Below are 7,290 nucleotides of genomic sequence, written 5' to 3'. Positions count from 1 at the left end.
AACATAATAACCAGGTAATATTATTACCAATTATAGCATATAATATGCTAATAATATTATTACCTGGTTATAACCAGGTGAGCAGGTGAGCGAGGTTTACAACATATAAGCTATAACCTGGTAATAGGTCCAATAGCTTATTTCTTTAACCAATAGCTTCTTATCCTGCGTGTCATTTTATGTTTACAGCATATTATCTTCGATTCCTTGTAACTTTCGAATATAGCATATTATCGTTTAAGAATAAAAAACATATAGCATATTATCGTTCATTTATACCTGATTAGGTTGTAGACTGGCGAATGCATCTCGATAGGCAGGCAAAACATGCATCGGAACTCTAGTCACTCCAAACTCCACATTCCACCTTAAATATATATGGATGGAAGATTATTAAACTTAACACTGCATATATAAAAAAATATAAATAAATAATTTAATCCATTGTATTGAAGTAAACGAACCTCGATCCATAAGGGCGAGTGAAATCGACTTCATCAGTGCGTCGGATGGGTTGAATGGTGGGTAACCGTTCCCAAGCCCACAACTAAAAGAAAATAGTATATATTAAAAGAATTATAATATAATACAAGATATCATTAAGCTATATTCAATTACCTGCAATAATACTAGCGGACCACATATCTCATTCGCCTTTGAATATGACGCTTTGCACAAACGTCTATATAAACAGGCCAAAATAGCACTCCCCCAACTCATAGAAGCACTAACAGACATATCGACCAAATTGATGAGGTGATGCATGTACACAGTGCTACCAGATAAATCAGATAACAAATTACCACCCAACAAATACAAAATATAGACTCTCGCCCGTTGAATACATGATTCATCTGATGCATTCTCAGGTAGAGGCTTGCAGATGATATCATACAAACACCTTAGTAGTATTCGATTATTTGATATGGCACCATCCGGAGGAGTAAAACTTTACCCATCATAGTCTCACATATATCTATCCACTGCTCTAATGATTTGTTCATATCAGTAGCACACACAGGAGATCCTATAACTTGGAGGCCACACAAAACCTCAACATCCTGTAGGGTAATTGTCGCCTCACCAATAGGGAAATGAAAAGTATGAGTTTCTGGACGCCATCGCTCCACTAGAGCAGTAATAAGACCATGATCGAGTTGGATATATCCACACCGAATGACACCCTCAAACCCAGCTTCTCGTATGTGATGCATTACACGCTGTGGTATATTATCAACATGTCTCCAAAAACTACTATCACATCTTCTTACTTTAAGTGGGTCATCCTTGATTTTCCCATAAAATAGATCCGAAGATCTATGCTCTTTGTGTAAGAATAACAAGTCTAGTATCAATGGGCCTGGATTTAAATTATAAACTGGAGGTGATGTCATTTTAAACACCCTGCAAAATTTAAAAATTAATTAAATAGTATTTAATTTATTCACTGCAGCATAAAGAACTGACATTAAACAAACAATATTCGTAACAAAAAAAAACAAATAAAGACAAAAGTACAAAGTCTTATATCACAGCAACACCAGAAAATAGAGTATAAATAAAGTTGTACAAGGTTTCAAATCCCAAATAACATAAATGTATTTGACTTACTAAGATACAATACAAAATATTAATTCCCATCACATGATATTCACTTACTGAGATACATTATATTAAAAAAAACATCAACTATCGACTTCATTATCAACCCTGGGGTGTGTATTTTGACAATTTCTCCTGTTGTGGCCAGTTTGGTGGCATCTTCCACATCTACGGGGTTCATCAGGGTGCCTCAGATCCATCTCGTTTTGTATTCGACTTTCACGTCTCCGACCCCGCCCATGATTGATCAATCTTGAGTAATCTGCTTGAATCTCCCAACCTGGATTTGTCCAATAATCCTTATGATGAATAGGATAAAACTTGCCAGAATATTGTGTCATGTAAGTCTTTGTGGTGTGAACTTCATCCACAAGGTCAATAGCATTATCCCCTCTATGTCGGCAAACAGCAATTGCATGTGAACATGGAAATCTATGCATCTGCCACTTTCCACATGTGCAATCTTTTTCATAGTAAAGAACCGTGTGTACATGACCACCTTTACCATTCAATTGTCTTCTTGTTACAATCTTGTACACTCCATCTGTATAGTTAAACTCATCAATGTGATGTCCTTGTGCATGTCTTTCAGCCTCCATGAATTTGCTCCAATGATGTGGCGGGAGGGCTGTATTACAATGATGGGCTACCTGTTTATACCTTTGAAAAAGTTGAACAGTTCTATGAAATGACAGATCAATACATGCCTTAATTGGCAACAATCTAGCCCCTCGCAAAACATTGTTTAAACTCTCAGAAGTGTTTGTTGTAAGACATCCCCATCGATGGTTACAATCGTAAGCAAGACTCCACCGCCTTATGCCAATATCTCTCAAATACTGCCATGCCGTTGGATCAAGTGCCCTAATCTGTCTCCTAAATCTGTTGAATTTCCGTTTTTGAGTAGTACTGCCAATAGTCCAACAATAATGTTTCAAAGTGACATTCTTAAACTTTGTCATGAAATTACTTCGAACATGTCGAAGGCAAAATCTATGATATGCAATTGGTTCCTTCCATTCCTCTAAATTTGACATAGCATGAATAATTTCATGGTGTCTATCAGAAATAACACATAATTGTCTATCTTGTGCCACATAATACCTGAATTGTTCAAAAAACCAACACCAACTAGCTATAGTCTCCTCATCTACTATAGCATAAGCAACAGGTAATATGCGATTGTTTGCATCCTTAGAAACAGCTATAAGCATCTTTCCCTTATAAGCCCCTCGCAAATGTGTACCATCAACACTGATAACCGGCCTACACATGTGGAATGCATCAATTGTTGGTCCAAATGCCCAAAATATATATTTGAAGACTTTCACATTTTCAGTGCTACTTGGGTGATGATGCCAGTTAACAATAGTATTGGGATTAGAATGCTCTAAGGCTGCAATATACGAAGGTAGCCCAGCAAAATTACTTTCCCAATTTCCATAAACAATCTCTATGGCTTTTCTCCTCCCATGCCATGCCTTCTTGTATGAAATATCAACATGCAATGATTGTTTAATATCAGCCTAGACATTTTTTACAGGATATCCAGGGTTCACCTCAATTTGATGAATAATGTGAGACGCAATGATAGCTGAAGTTAAATTTCTATTATTATTGCCACTGATGGAGCCAAGACAATTGTGCATATTTACCCATCGAGTGATTTGCCACATCTTATGCGTCTTCTTATGAACTGCACGAATACACCAAAGACACGGTGACCTATAATTCTCAGGCCCAGTGTTAGAATCTATGTCTGACGGCGCCACTTTGCATTTTGCAACCCATGTGTTGATTCTGCTTTCAACTACCTTAAACTCCCGATTTTGACTGATAGACCATAATGTCACGGCTTTCCGCAGTTGAGACTTGCTGTCAAATAGCATTCCTAGCCGAATTTGATTTTTTGATTCACTCCAAATATCAATATGAACTGCATCTTCTCGATCTACATTGTCATCATCATTTTCCTCCCCTATATCATTCATGAAGTGCATCACCCTTTCATTATATGGTGGAATCTCACCACAATTAAGATGAGTATCACAATCACCATCATCAGGAGAGTCATCATCCATAGGAATGCTCAAAATGTCCCCACTATCTTCAGAAGATTGAGAATATTCACTACTCCGTGCCTCATCATCCAACTGCACCTCCGGTGGCAATGGAAAAGGAATCATGGTATCATACATTGGAGATTCTACATGAGGAAGCTCAGCAAAATCTTGAGATGGTAACGGAGGACCCATATTGATGTTTTCACCTACAGTCATCTGAATTGTAGGTTCAGATATCAAACTTGGTACATAATTCAGTTCAACAAATCCATTAGAAGATCCAACATGAGACATTGATCCCATAAAGTTATTAAGAAGTGCAACCATGCTCGTGTGTTCGGTTGGCAATAATTCTTCCTGTTGGATCGAACTTTGCGGAATTTCTTCCATCTCAACATAGATGTCAGCCCAAAAATCTGTAACTGTCTGGGCCAAATAGAATAAAATTTGTAATGACTTATCATTTGTAATAAGGGTGGATCTGGATTTCCCATTTTGTTCATAATCGAAGATAATATTCAGCTTAAAATGTTTTCTATCCACACCAACTTGTTGACAAATCTCATCTACCAGCTCGTCGTAACTCAATTTATGCTCAATCACTATGGTAGCGTTAGAGATAGACTGTCCATGCTTAATTGAATCATTCTCATATTCAATCTTAGCTCCCCAAAACAAGCTCACAGGAATTGGACGTTCTAAAACCATACTAATAAGCCAAACAACCCTAATTAAATGGTATATGCAATACATCAGTACATTACCTTATGAACTATTTTAAAAAAAAAAAGGAAGATTTTTTAGGCCATAAAACTCACTGTTGTTAAGTTGAAGAACAGTTCGATGCCGACGAATTCGACGAGAATCGGGTCTTTATATTCACAGTTAGGCCTTGCCTTCTAATATTTCGCAACAAGTTAGACTTGCCTTCTAATCCTTCGCAATGAGGTGCTCCGGCGTGGCCTGATCAGACAGCTCCTGGGGCGGGCAGCCACGAGATCGCGAGTAGAAGAAGAAGAAGAATAAGGCGGCGACGATTTAAGGTTTAGGTGTTCGGCGTGGCAAGATCGGACAACTAATGGGGCGGGCGGACACTGTGAAAAGAAGAAGGATAGAGGAGGCGGCGGCGATTTAGGGTTTAGCGTGGCTTGATGTGGGGTGGACGGGCTGTGAGGAAAAAAAAGAGGAAAGCTGTTGGCAGAAAGAGGAAAAGTGTCGGCAGAAACATTTTAGAATTAGGCTTACAACTTTCGCATTTAAGAAATGCGAAACAACGAAAGTGGCAAAATGTTAAATAAAACTTTTTTTTATGGAACGCCTATAGTTTCGCATTCCAAGAATGCGAAACTTTATTAAATTTCGTATTTTGCAAATGCGAAAGGCATACAAGCGCAGCTTCTCCAAAAAGAAACATACTCTTATCCATATTTTAAAAAAAAAGGTATATTTTAAGAATTTTTCCCCTTGACCACGACTATCCTTTCTAGTCATTGGAAACTTTAAGATTAGAGCAATCCGATGATCTAGGAAAGATTCTCTCATTCACCATTGCACATGGTAAAGTAATTTAATTTTGTTCTCTAAACTTCATCCTTGTTCTTAATTTTTCTCTTATAAAGTTATATTAACTTATTTTTTAAGAAAAAAGTTAATCATATAATTATACTAAATAGAGCTTGTAATTTCTTAACTATATATAGTACCGTTGTTAATAAAATAATTATCGTCATTAAAGAAGATTATTTAAATTATATTTGTGTTATACTAGGTAACCTAATTATTTAAAATGAGTAATTAACAAATGATCGAACCAAAATAATTAATAAACAGTTTAATAAAAGTAATAGGGACATATGAAGGATTGTATATGAAAATTTATTGTCAACTTTAAATAATAATTTTGTTAATTATAAAAAATTTAGACATATTATTTCTATAAAAATGTAGAGATATATTATTAAACTAGTAATAAATATTAACTATAATGGCATATGATTAATGATCATTGCAACATTAGAACACTACAAAATTAACTCTGAAACTCAATATTTGTTTAATATAATTTGTCTATGATATTTTATATAAGACAATACCAATTAAAAGGTTAAAATATAAAATTCATAAATACAAAAAATGAAGGTAGTAATATTTTTTTCAAGTAGAAAAAAAAGGAAACTACATACTTCTTACTTATTTCAATCAACATATTTAGTCCATAGTTTCATTGAACTATGACTGCGGCCGAATTCACCTACAACAAAAGAGAAGACAAAAACTTTAGTTAAGAAAAAAAAAATAAAAATTCTCGTATTAATTAGTGCTTGTTCTATCAAATAACTTTGTAGCTATCCAACAATGCTTGGTGGTTAATATTTGAGTTGTCTTGTTCTTGTAGTTGCTCAGAATTTAAATTAGCTAGCATGATTTCCCTTCCTACTATTTCGTGAAGCATTCCTGTGTTTGATATCTCTTGAGAAGCCAAAGCTAAAGCATCAAATTCGACTTCCGCCGCCGTTTGGTTTTTCACACCAATATCATTTTCGGCTGATGGGTCTCCGATGAATGATTCATAGTTTGCTTGTTGAGTAACACTGAGTATTCCTTCGGTTGCGATATTATATTCTTGCCCGATTGCCATATTCTGAATCAATCCAGCATTCAAATTATCTGATGTAATTGGCATACCGATAAAGTTTTCATGGATTCTGCAACCTTGCTCAATTTGGCTTCTCAATATATCAATTGTTCCCTCGTATGAGCTTTCGGACATGGTTTCCAAGGTAGACACCCCGACTTCAAGGTTCGTGTTGCTTCTCATCTCTGTCTCTTGAACTCGTGAATCATCCTCGAACGATAAGTTCATAAGATAATTATTCCCTTGAAGATCTGTATTTGCAAGTTCTCCGAAGAATGATGCATCCACTGATGAAGTTAATAGCTGACTTGGCGAAGAAAGTGTTCCCTCTCAAATAAGAAAAAGAATTTAGAAGAAGAGAAAACTCAAATTTAATTGCTAAAATTATTATATATTACAAATAAAAGTGCTGTTCAATGGGCAACATATATTCTCCCCAAATTTACTTGTTGAAGTGCATGATCATTCAAACTATAGTTTGCAAACAAAAAAACTAAAACATATCAAATTTATAAATAAAAATTCATATACTTAAACGAAATGAAAATAAGTACCTGCGGGAGAATCATTACATTGTAATGGTTCAGTCATTCGTTTGGCTTGCTCCTCTAGAAGTAAATTAAAAGTTTCAATTTGTTTCAACAATATCAATGAGATATGATACTTGTTGAAAAACTCAGCATTTGCCTTCACGAGATTATCCCAAACTAGAGGCAAATAACAAATATATCAAAAATTAAAAATGAAAATTAAGACTTCAGAGATCATTAGTTTAATTTTACCTAAGTTTGTTATATTAGGCGCCACATCATGCTTCTCGTAGAGTTCTTCTACTATTTCTTCCTTAGTCTTGTACTGAATTATATAATTCTCGATCCAAATTTGTACCTGAAATTGAAAGAATGAAATAATTAGAGATGATAAATATAATCATATATAAATTTTAATCAATATTTATTCATTTGATGAAAAGAAACTTTTTAAAATTAA

At 35.0% G+C, this 7,290-nt stretch overlaps 1 long non-coding RNA gene across 1 annotated transcript; it reads right to left on the bottom strand.

The window, feature by feature from the left end:
- Positions 1–284: 284 nt before the first annotated feature.
- LOC122037756 lies at positions 285–725 on the bottom strand. The gene is made up of 3 exons (XR_006127735.1): positions 619–725; positions 465–547; positions 285–367 (listed from the first exon to the last, which is right to left on the bottom strand). It is a non-coding gene; the product is annotated as an uncharacterized LOC122037756 (long non-coding RNA).
- Positions 726–7,290: the final 6,565 nt, after the last annotated feature.

This window comes from Zingiber officinale, unplaced genomic scaffold (genome assembly GCF_018446385.1).
Source record: "Zingiber officinale cultivar Zhangliang unplaced genomic scaffold, Zo_v1.1 ctg77, whole genome shotgun sequence".
In the NCBI taxonomy this organism is placed as follows: Eukaryota; Viridiplantae; Streptophyta; class Magnoliopsida; order Zingiberales; family Zingiberaceae; genus Zingiber; species Zingiber officinale.
Note: the sequence above shows the minus strand (reverse complement) of the source record. Positions and strands in the feature narration are given on the sequence as shown.